Source organism: Prionailurus viverrinus, chromosome A3 (genome assembly GCF_022837055.1).
Source record: "Prionailurus viverrinus isolate Anna chromosome A3, UM_Priviv_1.0, whole genome shotgun sequence".
In the NCBI taxonomy this organism is placed as follows: Eukaryota; Metazoa; Chordata; class Mammalia; order Carnivora; family Felidae; genus Prionailurus; species Prionailurus viverrinus.
Window position 1 is genome coordinate 88,368,683 of NC_062563.1, and position 27,892 is coordinate 88,396,574.

The 27,892-nt window shown below is 39.2% G+C and overlaps 1 protein-coding gene across 2 annotated transcripts in view; it reads right to left on the reverse strand.

The window, feature by feature from the left end:
- Window positions 1-24,299, reverse strand: part of PAIP2B (poly(A) binding protein interacting protein 2B) — a 30,093-nt gene extending 5,794 nt beyond the window's left edge. The window contains exon 1 of one of the 2 annotated variants that reach the window (XM_047854386.1): window positions 23,909-24,299. The gene's annotated coding sequence lies outside the window, so the exon portion shown is untranslated. The remainder of the gene's footprint in view (window positions 1-23,908) is intronic. The other variant, XM_047854385.1, reaches the window with a different exon arrangement.
- Between the last annotated feature and the right edge of the window lie 3,593 nt (window positions 24,300-27,892).

Consider the following 27,892-nt stretch of genomic DNA (forward strand, 5'->3'; position numbering starts at 1 on the left):
GGTTGAATATTTTGAGATATACTTACTGGCCATTTTTATTTCTTGTTTTGTCATTTTTCTACTAAAGTATTTTGACCATTTTTCTATCAGGATATATACCTTTTATTTGTTGTAAGAACTTGTATTACATTTGTCAAGATTTTTATTTTTCATAAAAGAATTTATAAATTAAAAATACTATATTAGTTTTACTTGCTTAATTTTTTTGGTGGCAGTTTTTGCTGGCCTTAATTTTTGTCTACATCTTGTATGTCTGCCTGTCTATGGCTTTTTAAAGTACATACGTATCTTTTTTAGGTGCTTATACTTGGCTTCCAAATCCACACTGATGTGTTTGCTCTCATCTGGAATGTGTCTTTTTCCTGTTCTTTATTTAAATCTTAACCATTCTTCCAAAAGCACTGCAGTCTTTACTCCCTGCTTCCTTCCTCTAAGCTCCTGCACCTAACGAGTGTTAATACTACTTAACCGTATTGTTTCATATGCATAATTTTCCTCTAATTAGAGTTTCAATTTGCAATAAGCAAGAGGGAGGCTCACAATCTCAATCTCCACTCCATCCCCACCTCCATCCTCCTTGGGGCATCTTTGAGTTTTATTTAACAACTTCTTTCTTCATTCATTTCCATCTTGGCAAGATTCAGGAAAAAAGTCTTTCTCTATGTCTGGGTGCACTAGAAAATTATTGCTTACTCCCCTTTAAAGTTCTTGCAACTTTCTAACCTGTTATGAACATTAGAAAATCTAATCTTTTTAAAAGACAAGGTAGAATTGTGAAAAGTAAAGAAGAGATGAAAAACCAACTCACTGATATCTCAAAAAGAATTTCATTTATGACAGAACCCATTTAATTCACTGTTGGTTTAAAAAAATTTTTTTGTTTGTTTGTTTATTTGAGAGACAGAGAGAGAGAGAGAGAGAGCACAAGTGGTGGAGGGGCCCAGAGCGAGGGAGACACCGAATTGGAAGCAGGCTCCAGGCTCTGAGCTGTCTGCACAGAGCCTGATGCCTCGCTTAAACCCACGAACCATGAGATCTTGACCTGAGCTGAAGTCAGACGCTTAACCGACTAAGCCACCCAAGCGCCCCACTGTTGGTTTAAATAGGGTGCCTCGGGGCGCCTGGGTGGCTCAGTCGGTTAAGTGTCCGACTTCGGCTCAGGTCATGATCTCACGGTCCGTGAGTTCGAACCCCGCGTCAGGCTCTGTGCTGGCAGCTTGGAGCCTGGAGCCTGCTTCAGATTCTGTGTCTCCCTCTCTCTCTGGCCCTCCCCCGTTCATGCTCTGTCTCTCTCTGTCTCAAAAATAAATAAACATTAAAAAAAAATTTTAAATAAATAGGGTGCCTCATATGAAATACATTGGTTTAACATATTTTAAATAAAGACAAAAGAAATCAATGATTATTCCAAACACTGCTCTATAATAATAATTCTATAATGAAGGAAGGAAACCAATTCTTTATTTTGACCACCACCATTTGCAGCATAACAATGATAGAGGCAAGTCTGCTCTAAATGCCTGGGCAACTGCATAAGTAAGTAGGGTATTCCTAAGCACAGAGACCCTTAAAGAACCTGACCCTTGCTCGGTAGCAGATTAAACAGTATTATATTTCCAAAGGCTCATTTTGCAGTGGGTTATAAGCAGCACAGTGATTTCTCCCCATCAGTACGGAAATCACTCAGACAGAACCAGTATTCAGTTTTCTAAAATATCTGCCTTTCCCTAAAAAAATAAATCCTAAGTGCACATGACCATAAGGAAAAAGAGAAGGCAGAGAAACAAAGAATAGAATAACCTGTCTGACTCAAGAGCACGGTGGAATACAGAGAGCAAACTGCAGGATGCCCTCGCTCATGAGAAAGGGAATGGAAACATACCATAATCCCAACATGGGGAATGTCACCCAATTTAATGCAAATACTTTAGAGAAGTTGAAAACATGGAGATATGAGACTGTTAATATTAGGAAAATGGTTCTCAGTAGGCTATATAGAGTGTTTATTTGCATTTTATACCATTCTATCTGTGTTTTCCACACAATTGGAGAGTTTAGGTTTCTCTAAGTAGAAGGAATGCAACAACTTAATTTGTATAATGTTTAACAATTAAGTACTTTCATATCTATACTCTGACTTCAGGTGCATAATCTGTCCAACTTCACTCTAAAAAAAAAAAAATCTAGATAGTACCATATTTAAGACCAAAGAAAGTACCAGATTCAAAGGTTAAGCAAGCTGATTTGCCAGCTTAGCTCAAGAACACTGGTTTGCGGGCCCTAGTGCCTTAGTGCCTAATGTGCCCCTAGACTTTAGTAGTGAGGGGGGAATGGGGAGCTTTTGCTGGACACTGGTAACTCCTAGGTAAGGCACTTGGGGATACCTTCCAACTTGGGGAAGACACCAGGTAAGACAGGACCATTGCCCATAACTTCCCTGATTTTCCTGCTTCCAGAGTTTCATGTAACATTCTCTTTCTGTTCCCAGCTCCTCTCTAGCTCACCATCCACTATGCTTGCCCTCTAAGTACACAGTGTTTTTCTAACCATCCTATTTTGACCTTTTATATCCATTATTTCACTTGATCCTCACCCACATCAAGGCACATCATGTGACATCCTAGTGTAGTGGGGACAAAGAAAATACCTCCAAAACTTCCAGAATCAGGGGAAATGCCTGGCTATAAAAGTAGGATCACAAATCAGAATGGCTGCCATATTGTCAGCTATGTTATGGAGAGGCCTATGTGACAAAGGAATTGAATCCTGTCAACACCGTGTGAGTAAGCTTAGTTCATATTCCCCCAGTTAAGCCTTCAGATGAGACAGCCATCCTAGCTGACTACTTGACTGTAACTTCATGAGACACTCTGAGTTAGAGGCCCACCTAACTAAGTTGCCCCCAGATTCTTGGCCCACAGAAACTGTGAGATAATAAATGTTTGTTGTTTTAACCTGCTAAGCTTTGTGGTAAGTTATCATGTGGCGATAGATAATGTAGGTATTTGATAAACAATGACGACTAGCTCCACCACACAAATCATCAGTTGCCACATTATTCCTCTTATTTAATCAGCAGACAAATGTGCAGTTTGAAGTAGGTCACTGCTTGAGAAATTCTTCAAGATTTAGACCTCAATAGCAACGTTTATTTATTTTTGGGACAGAGAGAGACAGAGCATGAACGGGGGAGGGGCAGAGAGAGAGGGAGACACAGAATCGGAAACAGGCTCCAGGCTCTGAGCCATCAGCCCAGAGCCCGACGCGGGGCTCGAACTCACAGACCGCGAGATCGTGACCTGGCTGAAGTGGGACGCTTAACCGACTGCGCCACCCAGGTGCCCCTAGACCTCAATAGCAGAAAAAAGAGTTTATGTCTGGCCTGGATCTATACTGCACTATGAAATCTGAGAACTATTTGACATTTATTCCCCCTCCACCTCAGTTTCCCTCTTAAACACATGACAAACATGCTGAAAATAGAAAATACGAGTTGTCATTTGGGCTGAAGATGGGAAAGCACATAGCACCACACAGTCAAACTAGGGGTGCTAAGGTCTGCTAAGCATTCACTTTAGCACTTTGCCATGGTCAAGGGTTCATGTCTAAAATATATGGCTTGAAATAGGGACCTTAGTTCCCAGCCATAAAGAACTTCAGGACTTTTAATGTACGTAGGACATTTCTACAACACGTGTTCATCAGTTCAACACTTTGAACACTCACAACTTTCAGATCCAATGTGCTCATACCAAATACTAGCTATTTTTTGAACCTGAGATTTTTCAGAAGCTATAAACCTGCATTGTGCCCATGATAACAGCTTGACAGTGAAAAATACTTGGGACTTTCAACTGAATTATCTAGAAAAAGTCTATTGAGCAGTTGCTATAAAAACTAGTCTCTACTATTCTGTTTCCTAGAGTTTTGTGAACTTCCTTCAGTCTGGTTAATACCATTTTTTAAATTAAATATTGTGGATATTAGTTTAAATTCTTATTTTATTTCAAATATGTGACACTAGATTCAGCTTTGGTCCATTCTCAGTTATGTCTTAGCAACTCAGGTCATTAGATACACTCACTCATTAGTTTTTGAGTGCCTATTTACCTTAGACACTGTACTTTACTGGTGCTTTGAGAGGGTATATGGTTTTCACCCTGGTGATATTCACATTATGACAGGAGAGAGGCAAGCAAATAATTAAGAATAATTATGATCCATGTTACAAAAGGTGAGGTAAAGGGGAATATCAGAAAACAACAGGGGGACCTAATCAAATCCAGGAGTGGGTGGTGGTTATGAAAAGTTTCCCTGAGCAAGAAACACTTTCTTTGATACCTGAAAAATATAAGTTAGCTAGCAATAGCGAGTAGAGGGTATGGGCCAAAGGTAAGAGCCCAAGATAGGCCACTTTGGCATAAATATTATTTTGAGATTAAAGCACCTAAAACCCACCAGATTCAGGAAAAGCTCTTTAACTCCCCCTCAAGTGCCTAAATTTACATTGGAAAGGAGAGCCTGTACCAGGAAAAGAGTTCCTAACAAAGATTCCTCTTTACCTAAGAAATTTAAGGTAACAAGGTAACCTTTGTTTTCCAAATAATCCCTCCTTCCTGCTAAAGGTCTTCCTCCCCTTCACATCCTCAGACTCCATCCTACTTCCTTAACTCAGAATGTCATGTAAGCTTCAAGTCACCTGTCTTTGGAATTTCATGTTTGTGTGGATTCCCATACACATGAAACTACATTTGATTTCTCCTATTAATCTGTCTCACATGAATTTATTTCTTAATCCAGCTATAAGAACCTTGGACCAAGGAAAATTTCTTCCTTTCCAAAGAGGAAAACACACGTGCAAAGATTCAGAGGCAGGAAGGAACTCTCAGGAACTACAGTAGGGATGCATACAGTTGGCGGGTCAAAGGAGAACCAGTGGGAAAATGGCAAGGAAGACAGATGAAGTAGCAGAGACAGATGGGGTCAGATCGTGCAGGACATTAAAAGCTACACAGAAGATTTAAAATTTTATCCTAAAAGCAATGAAAGCCTTCAAAAAGGGTTCCTGGCAGCATCACAATAGGATTCAATTTATATTTTGAAATCAGTCAGGCTGCCATATGGAAAATGGATTGGAGAGACTGAGAGTGGATAATAGGAGACCAGTGAGGAAGCCAATGCACTAATCCAGATGGAAAAATGGTGGCTGCTTAAGACTAAGATAATGGCAGTAAGAAGAAAGTAGGCAGATTCTGAAACTATTTTAGGTTGTTTTGGTGATGGACGTGGGGAAATAGAGTGAAGTTAATATCAAGGATAACTTTGGCTCAAGCAACTGGGTGGATGGTAATGTTATTCACTGAACTAAGTAATTCTGTGGGAAGCGCAAACTTTTCTTGGGTGGTGATGAGGAGTGGGGGTAATTGGGGTGAGGAGATCTATTTTGAACACATTAAGTTTGTAATGCCTCTGAAACAGTCAAATGACTATGTTAAGTAGGTTGTCTATATGCATCAAGAATAGGAAAGTTCTGACTAAATAAAGATATATGGAGTGGTCGTTTATATAAATTATAATAGAAGTCACGGGACTAGGTATAGAAAGAGACTAGGTATAGAAAGAGACTAGGTATAGAAAGAGAGGGCAAAGTGAGATTAGAAGAGGATCCAAGACCCAACCTGATGCATGTGAACATTTTTAAAAGTCGGGTAGAGGAGGAGGAAAATACAGAAAAAGAGACTGAGAAGAAGCCATAGAGTTTAGAAGGAAAGCAGAAAAGTACGGCATCACACATATCAAGGGAAGACAGAACTCTGTATAGTGAGTTGAATGGTAGCCCCCTCCCCCCAAAATATGTCCACATCCTAATCCCTAGAACCCAGGAAGTTACTTTATTTGGAATAAGGGTCTTTGCAGATGTGACTAAATTAAGACCACTGAGATAAGTAGATCATCTTGGATGATCCCAGTAGGCCCTAAATCCAATGATGAGTGTCCTTATAAGAAAAGAAGAGAAGAGAAGGAGGCAATATGACCACAGAGGCAGAGACTAGAGTGATGTGCCACAAGTCAAGGAATGTCAGTAGCCACTAGAAGCTGAAGAGGCAAAGAACAGACTCCATCTCTCCTAAAGCCTCCAGAGGGAGTACAGTTTGGATGACATCTTGAGTTTTTACTTCTGGCCTTCAGGACTGCAAGAGAATAAATTTATGTTGGTTTAAGCTACCTGTTTGTGGTAATCTGTTACAGCCGTCATAGAAAACTAATGAATTGGGGCGCCTGGGTGGCGCAGTCGGTTAAGCGTCCCACTTCAGCCAGGTCACGATCTCGCGGTCCGTGAGTTCAAGCCCCGCGTCGGGCTCTGGGCTGATGGCTCAGAGCCTGGAGCCTGTTTCCGATTCTGTGTCTCCCTCTCTCTCTGCCCCTCCCCCGTTCATGCTCTCTCTCTGTCCCAAAAATAAATAAACATTGAAAAAAAAAAAAAAAAGAAAACTAATGAATCCAGTAAGGTGAGTGTGTTGAAGTCTGCTAAAAGGTCAAGAGAAAGGCTGAGGAGTATCCACAGAACTCAGGACCATGGAGGTCTCTGATGACCTTACTGAGAGCAGTTTCCATGAACAGAAATGAGGAGGAAAGTCAAATGGAGGGGATGTGAGTTGCACATGACAAGAAGTATAAGATAACTCCTTCAAGGAGTCTAGCTGCCAAGGAAAGGGACAGGAATGGACAGAAACTAGAGACGTGAGAGGTCCCTGGAAACTTTTTAATGACCGGAGAGTCTAGAGCTTGTTTAAATGTTCATAGAAACGGTCTAATGAAGAAGAGGCTACAAAAGAGGAGAAAGAAGAAATGACTGATAGTGTAGGCCATGGGAAGGCAGGAAGGGATACTTTGAATAGCTAATACATTCCCTAATTCAAAATCTAAATGCCAGGGATTCTTAATTAGTAACAGATAGCTGCATGATGGACATATAGTCAGAACTGAGGAAAAAAGAGCAACAGGAGAGAGATTTTATCCATCACAAAGCCACATGAAACATCCTTACTACGTCGCAGGATATTTTACTTCTCTTGGTGGCAGGGATGCTTATGTACTTGTTGCGGAGGAAAAAAGTTTTCTCTACTTTTCAAGATTCTTATAGCTGGTCTAAGAATCAAATTGACACGAGACAGATTTGTAGGAGAAAATTGAAAGTTTAACACGTATACCTCTTGTAGACATGGGAAAGACCCAGGAAAATTCAGTAACTCACTGAAATGGCTAAAGCCATCACCTTAAATACCACCTCCAGCTAAAGACAAAAGAAATATTGAGAGTGGAAAGTCAGTTATGGAAGGTTACAAGAAAAGCTCAGTAAACACAGGTAAGGTTGTTACACAGATTGAAGTCTGCCTTAAGATTTAAGCCCATGCCTTCAGTCGTTCCCTTTCTCCTGGTACTGAAGGAGACATTGTTACAAATGGAGATCTCCCTTATACAAGTAAATGTCTCCACTCAGTTTTTAGAGCTTCTTCTGGGTCTGCAGTTTCTTAAAAAATAAAACAGTTTGAAACAATCAATATTCCATAGAGGCATATCTTGGGGTGGCAAAATTTGTTCCCCTAAATCCCCCTAAATACAAGTCTCCCTACCTGGACAGCTGCTGGATAAACTACCAAACGCCTTCTAAATTTTTTGCAAGTGCTGTGTGTGTGTTGTGCGTGTGTTTTATCTTAAATCTACATAAGCAATAAAAGAAATATTTCATAAAGCATTTTAAATTCATGTAGAACATATTTTTGTATACCATGTTATACTTTACGCTAAAATAATTGGTTGCCTTGTTCTACAGTCTTCTTTTTAAATGTTTGTTTATTTTAGAGAGAGAGAGAGAGAGTGTGTGTGCATGAGTGGGTGAAGGGCAGAGAAAAAGGGGGACAGAGGATCCAAGTCAGTCTCTGTGCTGACAGCAGACAGCCAGATGTGGAGCTCCAACTCACAAACTGTGAGATCATGACCTGAGCCGACTGAAGTCGAACACTTAACCAACTGAATCACCGAAGAGCCCCTTCTTTTAATAAGTAAATAAACCCATCAGGTTTTCTCCATCATTTGGTTAAAGATAAAGGTGGAAAGAAGGCAAGATGAATAGTTCAGCTTTTTTGGGGAATGAGGTGGGGAAAACATGTAGAATATGTACATGGAGATTAAAAAACAGGTTCCAAGTCAACCTCTAATTAGAATGATCTTGTCCCCTCTATTTCCATTTCATTTGTTCTTGGAGAAGCTACCTGGACTTTAACAAAAAATAAATAAGTAATCACCTTGCTAAGCTTTCCTATATTGACCTCAATACACAAATGCTCCATTAGTTATTTTTCCTTTGATGCAAGAAAAGGGCTTGCAAATAGAATGTCAATGTGCTTGTTAAGCACACAGAGAAGTAAACTTACCTGCAATTAGAAGCTGATGAGCTGCTTTCAAAAGCTTATTAGCATACTCAAACAGGATTAAGAATGCAGTTAGCAAGTGTCCAGAAGGCATATTCTTAATCAGTAGTTCACAATCTCTAGAGTACATTAGAATCACTGGGAAGCTTTTCCACATCATACCTTTTAGATATTATAATTTGTTAGCCTCAAACCAACGCCCGACATTTGTATTTTTGTTTGTCAACTCCCATAGGTGATTCAGAGTATAGAAAGACTAAAGACTAAGAACAATTCCTCCAATAAAGTGGCAAATTCTATGTGGAATAATCCAAATCCTAATTACCCTAATTCCTACATCAGCAGTTCCCAAACTGGTGAATGCTGTTTTCAAAAAACAAACAAACAAACAAACAAACAAACAAACCAAAAATACAGCCAAGTAAATTCATTGCTCTGAGAAATCCTATTTAACTTTACTACCAAACATTTCCTTAACTAAATAATTGCCTTTATTATTAATTTATTACAATTTTAATCTAACACCTATTAACAACCCACAAATTTTTTGAAATAATACCTCGGGGCGCCTGGGTGGCTCAGTTGGTTAAGCGTCCGACTTCGGCTCAGGTCATGATCTCGCAGTCTGTGAGTTCGAGCCCCGCGTCGGGCTCTGTGCTGACAGCTCGGAGCCTGGAGCCTGTTTCCAATTCTGTGTCTCCCTCTCTCTCTGACCCTCCCCCATTCATGCTCTGTCTCTCTCTGTCTCAAAAATAAATAAATGTTAAAAAATTAAAAAAAAAAAAAAAAAGAAATAATACCTCAAGGATGCCTGTGATATTATCCAATTGGAAATGTCTAGAACAGACATAAAATGCACTCCATAAAGCATTTAAAGTCACTTCTAAGGTAGAATCAACAGACTTGCCTACAGTCAGTGGTAAGTTCTCTGAACCCCAGAGGTCTGCCTTCAAGTTCCACTTCCCCAGGTAAAGGCCATCAATTGTCCTCCCAGGATAACATCAAATGGTGGTCATTATAGGGACGCTGAATTCTCCATATCCAGCCAGCTCCGGATAGATATACGCTATTATAAAGGCCTCTAAATGTCTTAGACTAATCTGATGATGCTTTAACTTGTCTTTTAAATGCACAGTAATATCAAAATACCAGTATGGAAACCTGAATACAATCTGTGCATAGTATCAGAAATGCCACTGTAGAAACCTGAATATAATCTCTGCCTAAAGTCTCCCCTATTTCCACCCCCATTTTACATTTGATTATACATATACTCACGTAAGCATTATTCATTTGTTTGGGGAACAGTCTATTTATACCCTTAGACATTTTTGAGGGCAAGAATCAAGTCTTTACAGCTTCTAGCATGCCTCTGTGTGCCCATCAGGTCCTCAATAAATAATTTATTGACTGTCATTTTCAAAATGCTGTATTCTAAATCTCATTTCCTAGGAAGGAGACCCATGTGCTTAGGGGCTATGATCTGTGGTTAGCATTCTTCATTGAGTATTAACAGATATTCCCCACAGCCAGTGACAACATTACTCAGGAATCTGTTTTTGACAGGTTAAATTACTCTTGAGGGGGAAAAAAATCCCTACTTCTATTCTAGGAAATATTTTTATATGCTCTTGTTTACTATTTTAGCATTTAATAACAGCAGGTGGTTATAATAGTCTTCTCAAGAGCTGTAGGCTAGGCATAAAAGCTTGCCATCATGCAATTATCTAAATTGGAAGAAATTCATACCATGGATTCTCAACAAATATCACCAAAAGGGACCACATGCTCATTTTATCTGATATATTTTTGGGAAAAAAAAATTGTCTGCTACAACAGAGTGGGAAGAAAGGAGACAACCACTCTAAATACATACATAATGAGGTTGAGAAAACTGTATTCACTAGAAGTCTTTTCAGGAAAGGTACCATTTTGGGTAGAGAAACTCCTTGAAAATTAATTTGCGGTAGAAGGACAGTTCTTGAAGCCTGCTTCAGATTCATGTTTCCCTCTCTCTCTCTGCCCCTCCCTGGCTCTCTCTCTCCCCCTCTCTCAAAAATAAATAAACATTTAAAAAAAGCTTAGGAGCTGATGGATTTTTTGGTGTGGAAACCACTGAAGAGACAGAATTTGACATCTATATTGTAAAGGCAGAGTAGAAATTAGTCGTGAATTAGGAAAGTACTTGAACAAGTTTTCCCAGACGTCTAAGGGAATAAAAGGGCACCACAGGACAATCAAGTTACAAGGAGGAAACAAGTAATCCATCCAAATACAAGGGGAAAAGACAAGAATAAAATAACAGCTGTTCTAAGTACTTCACTAATGTTCTCTCTTTAATGTTCACAACAATCCTATGAGATAGGTGCTGATATTATCCCTGCTTTTCAGATAAATTCCCCACCATTCAGAAATTAAACACCTTGCCTAAGGGATAATATAGTCAGGGCCAGAATCGGGGCTTAAGTTCAGGTCTTCCTATTCCCAAGGTTCACGCTCTTAGCTACTTCCTTAATACTCTTGGACTTCCCACTTTAGCTCCAGAATGCTTATGATATTAAACTCTGATTTTCCTCAAATATTGCTAATGGGAGTAGGGAAACCAGACTGAAGGAAACCAGTAGGAAACCAGTCCTATTTAACAAAAGGACTAGGTCTTTGGAAGGAAAATATGAACAAAGTAATGCTGGCATAATAAATTATGTTCTCTACCATAAACATACAAAGCTCCACTTAATCTGAAGCTTGCCAGCCCTTTTAGGATGAGAAAGCAGACTCCCAAACATGTATATAATTCCTTATGCACAATTCCAAAATCCAAAAAGTTCTAGAAGCTAAAAATTTTCCCTATGCTTTATGTCAAAACTCAGATGACATTAAGACTTGAACTGATGTGAAGCTATACATAGCCTACATTTATCCCACTTAGTGTGAATACTCCTGTTTTGCTCAGAAATACTAATGTGTGTGACTAAGGGTGCTGCAATAGATCACGGGGGCATTACGTAACACACAGAGAAAGCATCTCTCTAAAACTTGAAAAATTCTGAATTCTCAAACTCATCTAGCCAAAAGTTTTCGATCCTCTATGGATTTGTATTCCAAAGTATCTTAAAAACAATTTCCAAGAATGATTAGATCAGAGGTGCTTAGTCTTCAGGATCTCATAGGCCAGTAAATTTTAAAAAATATTTTGAAGATGACATAGAATTGCAATTTTTTTAAACTAAGGATGGTAAAAATATCCTTAGCATCATTTTATAAAAGGATATTTTCAACACCAAAGAACACAGGAAGGCCTTAATTCAATGCAAAAGACAATTCTTTAAATTGAATAAATTTAACTTTATGACAAACACTATGTGGTCCTAATTTTTCTTATTTCACCACAGTCAGATGGAAATTTACTGGAGACCAACACTGTTCTGGTCAGAGGCATAGAGTTCAGCTGGCGACAAAAAAAATCACTTCAAGAAATTATTAAAAATGCAGTCCCTCAGGCTCCATCGCAGGAGAAGGTCTAGGGGTGAGCCACATTTATACTGAATTTTAGAAAGCTTGTGGGTGGTCTCTGATGTCTCTGGTGTCTCTGACCAGCTTCAGAACCACTGGTCTAGTCTATAGGATCTAGGTCTACCTTTCTTTTCCTCACCCCACTTCTTTTCTGAGGGAGTAAGGGGAACAAAACAGAAATGTTTCCAAAAAGGGAGTCTGCCGAACCCACTGTTTGTAATACCAGTTATTCCTCCATAGTCAATGCTGGACCAGCTGGTCAACTTGCAAACTGAGGCTGTTAGCAGTGGAACAACAGAAATTAGGTAGTAGACAAGCGAGAAAAGCCTGCTGAAGCAAAACTCTGTGAAAAGGTGTGGCTTCCAGAGTTTCTTTCTCTTCAACTCAAAGATTCAGTGATGCCTAAGTTCAGCACAGGTACATTTGTCTTTGCTGAAAAAAAATAATTTAAAAAATATATGTGTGTATGAATATGTATTTATACGTGTGTGTGTGTGTGTGTGTGTGTGTGTGTGTGTGTGTGTATCTACCTATTCCTTCATAGCTGTCTTCTCTGTCCAGCTGTCGCTCCAGGTCTATGATTTTGACTTTCATTTTTCCTTAGGGGGATTACAAAAATTAGTAATATTACATCGAACAACATAATGACAACGAAAACAACTGAAAATCCACGGCATGCTTGATGTTTTATGCAGCAGGCTATATTCTCCAACATTCCAATAAGATAACAACTCATTCCAATAATTTCTTTTTTGGGGAAAAAAATTCTCTTATTCTCTTTTACTATCTTTAAAAAATAGTAATATAGTAATAGTATAGTAATAGTAAGAATAAACATAGCTAACATCTTTAAAAACACACAAAACTTTCAATAAGCAATCAAAGTTCTGTCCCAGTTAAAAAAAAATTAACAAGTAAGTAAGGCTAAATAGTAAATGATGAGGGACACAAAAATGACACATAAATAATTCTTATTCTCATGGGGTTAATCACTAAATCCTATTTGACCAGAATCCCTTATTCTCTAAGCTTTGCAAATGAAACATCTCTCATTTGATATTTGTCTAGGGCTTCAATCATGAAACAAGAATTATTTTATGTCCCTGTGTATGGCCGATTACCTGAATTCAACACTATGCTGGCAGCAAGAGGGGTGAATCTTTCAGGATTTGCTCCATAACCTATGTACTTCTCATACTCCCAAACCAAATTCAGCTTTCTTCTAGAGCTAGAATTCTAGTATTTAGTTAGCATACAGCAGTGGTTCCCAAAATTTAGTCCCAGGCCCAACAGCGTCAGTAATACTTGGGAACTTGCTAGAAATGCAAATTCTCAGGCCCCACCTCAGACCTGCTGAATCAGAAACCCTGGATGGGACCCAGTGATCTGTGTTGAAATAAGCCCTCCAGGTAATTCTGAAGCAGGCTCAAGTTGTGAGAACCACTGCCGGTACAGCAAGTAAAAAAAAAAAAAAAAAAAAAAAAAAAAAATGTGATTCCTCTGTTGGTCCAAAGCCAGGGGTACTAAATATTCTATCTTGATATGAAATGAAGACATCCAATTAAAAGACATAATCTCCTCACAACTCCTACCCTCAACCCAATGTATTTTATTTTTGGGAGCTAAATAAAAAAGCACACTGCAATCTGAGATTTAGTTGAAAATGTATACTTAATAAGCATCAGTTCCCATCCAGCTTGATTTCACACAATGCCACTTTTACATCTTCTTAGATCTGAAGTTCCAAAAAAGAATTTTCATAATGTAAGCCTCAGACACTTCAAGAATTATGTAATAAAACATCATCTAGGTCTGAATATATCAAGCTTACTAGAGAAGAGAAGTGGAATTATTTGCTACATCTTAGAACTGTATTCAACAGGGAATTAAAGTTTAGGATTTTTCATCTTTATACTTCCAGGTTAACACAATTAAACCAGAACTCCCCATTCATTAAAAGATTCTAGCGAGGCAGAGTTTCACTGCATTACTTATTGCTTTCAGTGAGCATAAAGCAGAGCCCTGGGAGGCACATTTTGTATATCTGCAAGGCTGCAGAACTAAACAGTCACATCTGCTCGATACTAAAACAAAGGTCCCTGTAAACCCTCAGATGGTGAGTGTAATATTTCAGTATTAGCTGTGGTAATAAAAAGACACCAAGAACACCACTATCAAACAAAAGCAATTACATACTGTTCTGTTCCTGTTTGTACTAAAATCACTATGTTAAAACTTCACTTCCCCTAATATTGCATTTTAAAGAAGGGGGCAAGACCAGTCTGTAGTTCACAAAGCATCTACTTTCAAAAAGCAGATAATTTCCATGGAACTGTTTCAGAGCACAAATGAAGAAAGCCTTCTAATGATTAGTTTACAGGTAGCTCAACATATTAAACAGAACAAAAATAGCACAAAAGAAAAACCACAGATCGATTTTTCCATGCTATAACCATACACTTTTAAATAAAACATGAGTAAATAAAATCAAGCAAGTAATTAAAAAACAAAACAAAGCAAAACCAAACCCTGATCAAATAGGGTTCAGTCCAGAAATGCAAGGATAGTCTAAAATTAAGAAATATAAAAATGTATTTTTTCATATTAACAAGCAAAGGAAAAAAACTACATGAGCATCCCTATAGTTGTCAGAAATACACACACACACACACACACACACACACACACACACGATTCTACTGTAAACAATGTTTCTATGCAATGCATAAAAACATTTGGGTAGCAAAATTACAGACCATTTTTCTTCATATTTTGTTTCCTAATTATTATAAAAAAGAGTGTGGCTTCTTTTATATTAGGGAGGAATGTTTTTGTTTATAAATATTTAAAATCTCTTTCTTATTTTTCCCCATGTATGTGTGTCACACGTAGACTACGGGGCTTGAATTCCTGCCCCGTGAGGTTTAGCAGCCCACTTCTGGGATGTGCACTGGACAAAGCTGCCCCTACCTTCATTATTTTTGAAGGTTCTCTAGTAGCAACACAGAAAAAACATAATTAGGTAAGCTAAAAAATAAGAAAAGTATGATTACAATTGAAAATCATATGTATGCATTAAAAAACACTACAAGTGAACATGAAAAAGTAAGCAGCTACTTAAGCCATGGGGTGACCACCTGGAAACGCTGATTTCAGTTGTTTTATTGTGCTCCACGTATTTTTTAAATATACAAAATTGAGTAAAAGGAGAAAAAACAACCCTGCCAAACCGTTCTTGGGGCCACTCTTCCAATCTTTGCTACTGTTGCTATGTATTCACCTGATATCCTCAGACTCTTCTTTCTCATAACTCCATTTCATTCACTCATTCTACTCAATTTTTTTAATGTTTATTTTTGAGAGACAGAGCGTGAGTGGGGAATGGCAGAGAGAAGGAGACACAGAATCCGAAGCAAGCTCCAGGGTCTGAGCTGTCAGCACAGGGCCTGATGCGGGACTTGAACCCATGAACCATGAGATCATGACCTGAGCTGAAGTTGGATGCTTAACTGACTGAGCCACCCAAGTGTCCCTCTACTCATTTTTTTGAAAAGGTAACACAAACACGATTCAAAAAATGTTTTAAATATACATAAAGGCATATGCCAAAATCCCATTTCCATTTGTATTTCTTCCATTGGTATCTTATATATCGTTTCAGATTTCTTTTTGCAATTATAAGCAAATATGAATGCATATTCTTACTCTACCCTTCTTTCTCTCTCAGCACAAAAAACAGCATTCTAAATACATGGTTGCATGCTGTGCCCCTTTTTTAAAAATCACAATATTATCTTAGAGCTCTTTTCCATCAGTACATAGTCTTCCCCATACTTTTCTATGACTGTATAATATTCCAGGGTTTGCATGTACCAGAGTTACTTAACTAGTTCCCTACTGACAAACACTGGAGTCATTTCTATTATGCTATTACAAACAATAATGCCAAGCATAACCACACACACACACACACACACACCCCAAATTCATTTCTGAATGTACCTTTGAGGAAGTTTATGAAATGGTTCAATATATTAGATGATTACAAAGTCACACATTTACCAGACTGAGAAGTTAGCCCCTTTTCTAGTCCTCATTATAAAGGTTTATTTTTTTTTTTCAACTTTTTTTAATTTTTTAATTTTTTTATTTTTGGGACAGAGAGAGACAGAGCATGAACGGGGGAGGGGCAGAGAGAGAGGGAGACACAGAATCGGAAACAGGCTCCAGGCTCTGAGCCATCAGCCCAGAGCCTGACGCGGGGCTCAAACTCACGGACCACGAGATCGTGACCTGGCTGAAGTCGGACACTTAACCGACGGCGCCACCCAGGCGCCCCTCTAGTCCTCATTATATATAGCATTATGTAGCAAAAGATGTAATAATTCTGTGAATCAAGCAATTGTACTCTTAGGGATTCATCTCATAAAAATAAAATGACTAAAACACACATTTCTATAAAAAAATGATGAATGTGCACAAAAGGTATAAAATATACCCATCAAAATGTGAACCATTGCCTTAGTATGGTGGATGGTCTTAAAATTTCTTTTAACGTTTATTTATTTTTGAGACAGAGACAGAGCATGAACAGGCGAGGGTCAGAGAGAGAGGGAGACACAGAATCCCAAACAGGCTCCAAGCTCTGAGCTGTCAGCACAGAGCCCAACACGGGGCTCGAACTCACAGACCTCAAGATCATGTCCTAAGCCAAAGTCAGACACTTAACTGACTGAGCCACCCAGGTGCCCCAGTATGGTGGATCTTAGTATGAGTGCTCTATAGCTTCCCCCTTCTCCATTTTTGCCCATCAATGCTTTCTAATTTTTCAGAATCAATGTACTATTTCTGTAATATAAAATTAAAAACTAAAAAAATGTTAATTCAAATTAAGCTGGATACTTTGTTAGTCTGTCTTATATTTGTACAGTGCTTCAGAGTTTCTAAAGTACGCTTATGTGCATCATTTAATTCTTACACTAACCCTATGTATTTTCATTCTATCAAAACAGAAAAGGAGGCAACAGATGGTTAGGCAGTTGTGCTCAAGGTCATTCAAATAGAAACCTGGCAGAGACAAATTTCAAACCCAGATCTTCTGACTGCAAATTCAGTACACTATCAGAAACATTATTGCCACTTCCTTAATTTTAACAATAACTTGGAGTTAATTACATAATCAGAATTTGACAGATGAATTAAAATTACACAGTATAAGGCCTCAGCCCCTAAAGCTCATATAATCAGATCTTATTGAAGGGAGAACATTAGCATACAACTCCCAAAACTCCAGAGTTAGTATGCATATAAATAAATTACCTAACTGGCAAAATATACATCTAATATGGCCCAAAATGAATGCCTGATAAAAGTAACATCCTCTCACATTGGAAGATTCCTACTTTCAAGACACTTTTTGTCTTTGCCCTGCTCTAGTCTGGTCTCCACATACCTCATGGAAACATGAGGTATAAAACATGTGAATATAAAACATTTTTTTTTAAGTTTGGGACTTACTGACCAAGATGACAATAAGTTGACTAGGATGTATTCTTTCTCCTCAATATCTCTCCTTCTTTCCTATAAAATTATACAGGTTGTTTTGCAATGCACATGGAGACGACTGATAAATCTTGGTTTGTTAAAGTACATTTTAATTCATCATTCCTCAAAATATGTCTCATATAATTCTGTTCCAAAAGATGATTAGATATGCTGCAGAGGGGGTGGAAAGGAAAGGCCATGGTTAAATACAATATACCCCTTTTGGAGATCCATAATTTACAGAGGACATTAATGTAATAAAGGCCCTAGAGAAGTCCTGCATCACAGAAACCTTTGTTTAATCCAGTTTAACAAAAAATTCTTCTACTATGGCATAACTATTCACATCTTGTGTTTAGAGAAACCGCTTGAATATAGTTATTAACTGTACACCCACAACAGATACGACAAACATGGATAGCTCTTAAATCTTTTCTACCACAAAAATATTAATTCTTTAAAAAGTTTCTATGTTCAGTCTAATGAACTCCTTCCTCTTCATCCACCAAAGCCTTGCTCAAATATTATCTCACTTGAGAAATCTTCCCCAGTGCTCTCTATATTACTAACTACTCCTTTCTGCTGGTTTAGACAGCTTTTATTTATATCTCTATTATCTCACTTAACATGTGATAAATCAGTTCACCCATCTGTCTCCTTGATAGATGGTGAGCTTCTTGAGAATCAGTTTGTTTATATTTTCATCACTTTGAACAGTATGGGGCACATATGAACTTCATGATGGAAGTAAATAAAGTCACTATGGTATAACAGTTTCCCAGAATTCAATTCTTATATTTCTAAGCTGTTAGTGATACCCTGCCAACAGCCCGAGAATATTATGCTCTCTCCCTAAAACTTGCATCCATTACTGAGCAACAGTGGTCATAGTAAACTCAGTTGTGACATGTCTTCTAGCCAAGCCCATTCAGTTTTTTCCTTAGGTGATCTTTGTTTGTTTATATCTCTAGGCCTTTGCACCTGCTGGTCCCTGCTGGTCATACAGTTTTATTCATCTGGAAAACATTCCTACTCACCCTTCAAGAATCAGTTTGAACAATACCTTCTTTGGGAAGCCTTCATATCCTCCCATCCTTTCAGGAAAAGTGGGGAATTCCTCAAGTCAAATATTTGTGCACCTATTACTATGTAAGATAAAGATGTGGACCCCACGTTCAAGAAGCTGACAGCCTAGTAAGGAAGACAGCCATATGAACAAATAACCACACTATAATAATATTAAATGCAATACCAAAAGGAAGATTTATGAAATATTCGACATGTGTTTACTTTGTTAGGTTCTTTATTAAGACATTATCAGTTCACGTTAGATAGGTATTTGAATTAGACAGACGTCTACAAAGCTCTAAGGACTGCTATATTCTCAACTGTCTTCTGAAGAAACTGTCTCCAAGGGGTTCTTTTTATATATGCTGAGGTCTGTGCAACAGATAATACATGAAACCACCCTACTTCTTGGGCCACAGCAACTGGACTAGCACTCAGAGCCCTAACTAAGGACAATCTACAGGTTGAACCTGAGAGAGAGATCACCTAGGACATGGCTTGGCTCAAAATTCTGCCCAGGGGTGCCTGGGTGGCTCAGTCGGTTAAGCGTCCGACTTTGGCTCAGGTCATGATCTCACGGTTTGTGAGTTCGAGCCCTGAGTCAGGCTCTGTGCTGACAGATCAGAGCCTGGAGCCTGCTTCAGATTCTGTGTCTCCCTCTTTCTCTGCCCCTCCTATGCTCATGCTGTATCTCTCTCTGTCTCAAAAATAAATAAACATTAAAAAAATTAAAAAAAAATTCTACCCAATAGGGGTCCTCTATTTTAGGTGACAAACCAATACAATCAGTTTCTCTCTTGGAAAATACAAATGTTGGGTGAGCAAAGTAAAAGAAGGAAGGTCTCCAGAACTCAAATCCTATTCTAAATACTGCTCAGTTATTATTTTTTAAAGCTTTGAAAGCAGTAGGGCCAAGGGAAAATATGGCTGCTGAGATGACTTCGCATTTAAATTTATAGTAAACCCTCATCATCAAAGGTAACATGTGGGGGCACCTGGGTGGCTCAGCTGGTTAAGCGTTCAACTCTTGACCAGCTCAGGTAAAGATCTCACGGTTCATGAGTTCAAGCCCCACATCAGGCCTTCCACTGACAACGCGGAGCCTGCTTAGGATTCTATGTATATGCTTCTTCCTTTTAACTGACAAGGGCCTAACACATCATATTACCACTTCTGAAATTAGGAAACAGGCTTAAGAGTTCTACAACTTGACCAAAGCCACTCAGTTGGTAGTTGGCAGAGCCAGAAATCAAAGACGAAATCAGCCTGAACCTTCTAGAAAATCCTGCCAGTTACATGGGTAAATGGCCCCAAAATCAACTAATGACAAGTACAAGTTGACACAGGTTAATGGAGGGAGACTTAAGGCTTTTTTTTTTTTTAATGTTTATTTATTTTTGAGAGAGAGACAGAGACAGAAACAGACTGCGAGTGGCAGAGAGGCGGAAAGAGAGGGAGACACAGAATCTGAAGCAGGCTCCAGGCTCTGAGCTGTCAGCACAGAGCCCAATGCAGGGCTCAAACTCACGAACTGTGAGATTGTGACCTGAGCTGAAATCGGATGCTTAACTGACTGAGCCACCCAGGTGCCCCTACAGAGAGAGACTTAAAAGGAAGAGTTTATGCACAGAGTAGAACAGAAATGTTCTGTAAGTCAATATGCTGGGGGATGTGAGGTGGTCAAGTTAATTTGTCATTCCAACCTGGACCTCTTCCCTGAGCTGTTAGGTGTCTATCTCTTTTACTAAAATATAATATCAGTAAGGGCAAGAGCTTAATCTCTTTGTTCACCAAAGTATAAAAAAAGCCTAGCTTATAGTAAGTGCTTAATAAATATTTGTTGAATAAATGAATAAGTGAACAAATTATCAGAGAAAAGGAACATTCTACAGTGGACTGCAAGAAGGGTTATCAAGAAACAGACTCCATGGGAATGCAAGCTGGTACAGCTACTCTGGAAAACAGTATGGAGGTTCCTCAAAAAACTAAAAATAGAACTACCCTATGACCCAGCAATTGCACTACTAGGCATTTAGCTACGAAATACAGGTGTGCTGTTTCGAAGGGACACATGCACCCCCATGTTTATAGCAGCACTATCAACAATAGCCAAAGTATGGAAAGAGCCCAAATGTCCATTGATGGATGAATGGATAAAGAAGATGTGGTATATATATATACAATGGAGTATTACTCGGCAATCAAAAAGAATGAAATCTTGCCATTTGCAACTATGTGGATGGAACTGGAGGGTATTATGCTAAGTGAAATTAGAGAAAGACAAAAATCATATGGCTTCACTCTTATGAGGACTTTAAGAGAGAAAACAGAGGAACATAAAGGAAGGGAAACAAAAATAACAGAAAAACAGGGAGGGGGGCAAAACAGAAGAGACTCATAAATATGGAGAACAAATTGAGGGTTACTGGAGGGGGTGTGGGGGGGGATGGGCTAAATGGGTAAGGGGCATTAAGGAATCTACTCCTGAAATCATTGTTGCACTATATGCTAACTAATTTGGATGTAAATTTTAAAAAATAAAAAATTAAATTAAAAATAAAAAAAGAAACAGACTCCAGAGGTCATTTACAAGTGGAGTTGATCCTCATTTTTTATGGACCCTGTATTTTTGAATTATCCCACTTGCCAAAATTTCTTTGTAACCACGAAATCAATATTCACAGTGCTTTCCTGGCCATCCACAGACATGCACAAAGTGCAAAAGTTTTGAGTCAGCCCTCAAACACACTCCCAGCTAAGGTGGAACTAGGGAGTGCTCTGCATTTGTATTTCCATGTGTCGCAGAGATGACTAAAGGACACAGATGGTAGGGGGCAGTGCAGTGTACTGCAAGAGGTTCTGGCTCTGAGTCCAACCAGACAGGGTTTGAATTCTAACTCTGGCACCTGTTAGAGGGTGGCCTCAGGCAAGTCACTTAATACTTCTGAACCTCATTTCCTCTCTTGTAAAATACAGAAAATATAATTTAACTGTATTTAGGATCTAAGATTATAATCCATGTAAGATGTATATATGTACATATTTTCCCTAGGAGCAGTGGTTCAGTATTTGCCAATTTAGCGTTCTAGGTGGCTTTATACACCAAAATTACTGCAAATAGTGAAAATCAAAGGTATTTATTTATAATAAAATAACCGAAAGATACAGCAAACAATTATTTGGATGGAGTGCAGGCCAGTGTCAGGCTTCAAGAGATTTTGCAATAGAACCTCACGAGGCATATGAGGTGTGGAAGAGGCTTTCAAGGAGCGAGAACAGCGCCTACAGACAGAGACCCAAGTGTGTAAGATAAACAGGTTGGTTTAGGAAAGGCACATAAGAAAGTCTAGAGCAGGCGATGAGGCCAGAACACCGGATCACAGTGCTCCTCTGTGTCCTACATATACCCTGCACTGCAGAACCTCTCCCTCTGCATTTAATTCTTGGTTTACAGGTGTCTCTTCCATTAAACTGTGAGCTCTTTAAAGACAAAATCTCTAGGAAGAAAGCATAGTTATAAGCCTTTAAAGTTGCAAACGAGTATTTACTAAGCACAAATACACCTGAAAAGACTGCAAAATATAACTTCAGTTTTCAGTCGCAGCCTATACCAATGCATAATAGTAACCAACCCATCGATCTGCAGTTTTTCCAGGACTTTTCTTTGATGAATGCTGCTAATAATTCTGTAATTAATACTTTTTATTGTTCTCAATACCTGGGCATTTGTTAGAAAAGCTTTAAAATCTTCCCCTTTTCATGTGATTTATTAACAGGGCTCAAACATATGGTCTATTAGACAACACAATGCTGCCTCCTCAGAGTGAAGATTCCCTTTAAATCACTCTATGACTTATTTCTCTAAATACAAGGTACAGTCTTACCACAGTAAAATACAAGGATATATATATATATTTTTTTCCTTATTTGTAATATATATATATATGTTACAAATAAGGAAAACAATAAGAATTTTTCAAAAACTTGCAAAAAACAATGTACATATTAAACTAACTGCTTACATTTCACCTCTGTGAACTAAGAAAAACAATTCCAATTTATGTGAAGACTCTCATACACACATAGCCTAAGGGGCCCATCACGCTTATTCCAATACTTCAATCTCCTCAAAACAAAACTCTTACTGTCCAATATGTAAATTGTGACAAGTTACTTTTTCCCCATAAATTTCTTGGCATAATTTTATTTAGGCACAACGCAGTTTGCACTATTATCTTGAAACATATGGCTAGAACCAATATCATTAAAACACAACTGATATACTATGAATGTAAATACAAATCCTCTGTGACTGGGGAATAGAGAATATTGTTTTTAAACAGATTCAATGCCATATTATCCATAGTCTGGTTGTGATCAATCCCATTGAGCCACACAGCTAAAACATGTTGTATATTTTATGATAAATGAGGATGGACAGGCCCTTACACTGCAAACTCTCTGCCACTCCAGTTAAGCCAAAGTATAATGCAAACTGCCTACTTAAAATAATAATAAGACATTTTCAATTTCTTGTGGCCAGTAAACCCTTCTCGCCTGCATTTCCAGAAACTATCATCAGGACTGTCCTGGGACAAAGATTCCAGAGAGGATATTATGATCGAATGCCATTTTAAGGAAGGCAAGAACAGTTTACCGTTAACAAAACTGATTAAAATTCCCAATCTTGCAAAGCTCCCTGTACTATGTATCCTGCGTCTCTTGCATTCACCTTCCAGCTGCTTGGAAGGAGCAAGTGGAAAATGTTAGTTTCCACGAGAGATGTAGATGAAATTCAGGTGGTGGAAGGGGTAAAGGCTCACTCGCAGAACGGAAGGCAAGAGACAAGTGGCCAAGGTTCCTAACTCAAATAAGGTATTAAAGAACGAAAGCTGAGGTAAAGCGGGAGGTGGAGGGAGTGGAAGAAACACAGATAACGCACCCAGGCCCGCGAATGGGGGAGGGGTGAAAATGTGCAACTCCTCCCCGTACCCGCCTGGGGAGGGGACCAGGGGATGCAGCACTGGTCACTTTCCCTCGCGGTGTTGCGCTGGGGTAGTGAGGGGACTCGCTTCAGTCCGAAGGAGGCTGAGGAGGCTCAGGGAAGTTGAGGGGCGGGGGAGGAATAGCGTGCCTGTGCGGAGAGAAAGGGACTAAGGACCCTCTAACGACCGCAAGGGGCAGAGGGTAACCCCCGCGGACGCCCCTTCCTTGCGTCTGGCCGCGACGTGGGACCGGCCGTCTTACCCTCCCCACAGGAGCTCGGACGGGCGCGTGTCGCCCCTCGCAGCCCGGACGGCTGCGGAAAGGGAGGCGCAGGGCGCCCCCAGAGCCAGGAGAACGGCGCTTACCGCGGGTCCCCTCCCCGGCAGCCCGGGTGCCCGAGCCCACCTGGGCTGACCAGAAGCCCTTCCTCCAGACCGTACTCCGTCACTCCTCCGAGAGCCTCAGCCGTCGCCGCAGAGGTCGCCGTCGCCAAAACAGTCTTGGCCTCCAGTACCAAAGCGTGAGCGAGCCACAGCACGGGAAAAGCGCCGCTGCCACTAGCCAGGTTATCTCTTACAGCACACTGGCTATTTACTCCGCCCCCGAACCCAAGCCATTGGTTGCTGGGCACCGCCCCATTCGCCTATTGGACTGAAGATGATGCCGCTCATTCACCTAGAAGGGCATGTGTGGTGCCTATTGGTCTAAATGTGAAGCAGTTCCCGCCCACCCTCTCAGAAGTTCCAGCTTCCGATTGGTATGAACATCTGTCTTTTTGCTCCCTTCGTTCTTTCTCTCAGGGTGGAGCGCCTCCTTTCGGGAGACACCGGCTCTGATTGGCTGAAAGGATGCTACGTTAGTCCTGGATAGGCATTGGGCCAAGGGTGCGTCCGGCCCCCACGTGGGGGAGGAGCCCAAGGCTCAGCACAGCTGGGTTTGTTTACACAGGCACTTGTTCGCGCTTCCTTCTATTGGCTGAACCAGCGGCCCCTCCCACCGGGTTGAGCCATTCAATGTAGCAAGGAGGGGCAAGGGGCGGGCCTCAGTGGGATTTCCCCAACTGTTCATTACCAAGGGAGGAGCTTTGAGCTAGGTTGGGTTAGAAGCTGGCGCCGCGCTTTGCCGTCGGGAAGTTGGGGAGTTGGACTCTTTGAAAGGGCTGGAAGGGAGCAAAGAGACTCTCTCACATTTCTAGAAACAAACCTAACTTCTGGAGTGCTTTTAAAAAAATAAAACCGTTTTTCCCACTTAAATTAGGACGTCCCATTTTTGCTTGCTAAGGACTTTGAATTTTATCCTTCAGGAAGCGGGGATTTCTTTATACATCTTTGTCTCTTCCCACCTCTCATGCTAACTATATACATAACACAAAGTAGAGGCTTAGTAAGTGATTACACAATGAGTAATAAATGATAAAAAGGAAAAGGAAACTTAAGTAAGATTAAATAGCATAATAGTTAAATGTGTTAAACATACATTTAATATAAATAATGTAATAAAGTTAATACATAAATAAATTCATTCAACAAATATTATTGAGCATATGCTATAATGTTCCAGGCTCTGATCTGGGCTGTGGTATATGATATGAATAGGACAATGAAAATGCACCATGGTGCTTATTCTCTAGTGGAGGAGATTGACAATAAACAAGTAACCAATAAATAATAGAATGCCATGTTGTGATTAAGTGCTACAAAGAAAAATAAAGCAAAGGTTAAAGAATGGTTGAAGAAATGGCTATTTTAGGTAGAATGGTCAGTTTAAGAGCTGTTTGAGGAAATAGCATTGCACAGGGATGTGAATAATGTGAGGAGTGGGATGGAGGCTGGTAAGCAGGGCCACTACATTGCACAACACTATCATACTGTTTCATGTATTTCCACCTTGTGTTTGTAGGTATAGATAATTTTAGGATCATCTGCTCTGGTTTAAATTTGATTTAGTTAAATAATGTAAGTGGATCCTACAAGAAATACTTACCTTCTTTAGGAAAAAAATCTGACTCCAAAATAACTTCCCCACCCTCCACTGCTTCTTTTCCTAAGGTGACCCTCAGGTGTTTCATGACAGTGGTACCTACATGATCTCAAAGCTTTGAAAAACAGGGTCCTCAAGTCCATGTGGTGTTCTTGCATAATCAGAAATACTCTTCAAGGATGAAGATATACTACAGGATAGCAATGGGATCTGAGGAAGTGTTGGTAGACTCCTGTTGTTTCCCTCCCTACCACTGACACTGCTCATAACTTTATGACTGGGTATCACCAACAATAAAGAGAAAATCTTAAAAGTAGACAGAGAAAAAAGGTACTTTGCATACAGAGGTGGGGAGGATAAGAATTACAGCAGACTTCCTATCAGAAATTATGGAGGTCAAAAGACAATGAAGGAGGGAGGTAGCCAGGTGGATATCTGATAATGGCATGCAGAATAAATAGGCATCCAAAGTGAGAGAGAGTAGACAATAATCAATCATAAAGTTATAGGGGATGGTGTCAGTTGGAGAGAGGAAAACAGAAGGAGTTCACCAGTCCTTCCTGCACATTCCATTTCTGTCATGGTGATAAATCTTCATCCTTGAAGAGTATCTCTTTTACTTTTATCGTGGTAAAAAACACATAACATGAAATTTACCATTTTCACCATTTTTAAGTATACAGTTCATTACAATTCATAAGCACATTCATTGTTGTGCAGACATCACCACTATCCATCTCCAGAATGTTTTTGTCATCCCAAACTGAAATTCTGTACCCAGTAAATAATAACTCCCTATGTCCCCCTCTTCTGTTCTCTGGAAATCACCATTCTACTTTGTGTGTCTGTGAATTTGACTATCATAAGTAACTCACATAAGCAGAATCATATTATTTGTGCTTTTAGGTCTGGCTTATTTCATTAGCCATGATGTCTTTAGGTTCATCCATGTTGTAGCATATATCAGAATTTCACTCGCTTTTAAAGCTGACTAGTATTTTGTTGCATATACATTAAATCTTTTGTTTATCTGTTAATCCATCAATGAAATTTGACTTTTGTGAATAATGCTGCTATGAGCATTGGTGTACAAGTATCAGTTCTAGTCCCTGCTTTCGATTCTTTTGGGTATATAGTTAGAAGCAAAACTGTTGGATCATATTGTAGTTCTACATTTAATTTTTTGAGGAACTTCCATGTTTTCCACAGCAGCTGTACTATTTTACCAACAGTACACAAGGATTCCAATTTCTCCACATCCTCACCAACACTTGTTATTTTCTTAAGTCATATATATATATATATATATACATATATATACACTCATTAGAATAGATATTACATATATATCTCCATATTACATATGGAGATATATAAGTAATATGGATATATATGTAATATCTATTCTATAATAGATTCTATAATATAATATCTATAGTATAGATATAATATAGATATATATGTAATATCTATTCTAATGAGTGTGAAGTGGTATCTTGTTGTGGTTTTGGTTTGCATTGTCTTAATTACTGGTGATGTTGAGCATCTTTTCAGACTCTTTGAAGAAATGTCTACACAAGTCCTTTGTACATTTTTTAATACTGTAGGCAGTAGCATAATCAAACTAATTCCCCATATTTCAAAGCAGAAAAGTGATAGACAAAATAGTCTAAAACTTAAAAAATTCTAAGAATAAACTTATAACCAAATTTTTAACATATGAGAATAATATAAAAGAAATAAGTACATACACACATACATACAAAAATCAGTAAAAATGTTGGAAAATGTTGCTGCAAGGGCCAAGGAGGAGACTGGTGATTTTTATTAAGAGCTTGTTTTTTGTTTTTTTTTGTAAGCCAGATAGGGGCACCTGGGTGGCTTAGTCAGTTAAGCATCCAACTTCAGCTCAGGTCATGATCTCGCCATTCCTGAGTTTGAGCCCTGCATCAGGCTCTGTGCTGACAGTTCAGAGCCTGGAGCCTGCTTCAGACTCTGTGTCTCCCTCTCTCTCTGCTCTTCCCCTGCTCACACTCTATCTCTCCCTCTCTCAAAAGTAAATAAACATTAAGAAAATTTAGTAAAAAAATAAAAAGCCAGATAAAACCAAATGATTCTGTAAAACATGTGCAGGCATATCTTTAAAGACATGTAATTAGAAAACCCTAAGGTGTGAATGTGGGACCCTGTTGATGGAGTTTCTATTTGTAGCATTCTCCCTGCTGGTCTTTACTCTCATGTTCCCCAGCTCCCTGACCTTGTCTCAGGATCTTATTACTTGTCTCTGGCTCCTTGCATGATGACTGGATTGGCTGAGTTCCTCAGTGTTGGCACCCGTCCTTGGACATGGCTTTGGTATTTGTCCTCCA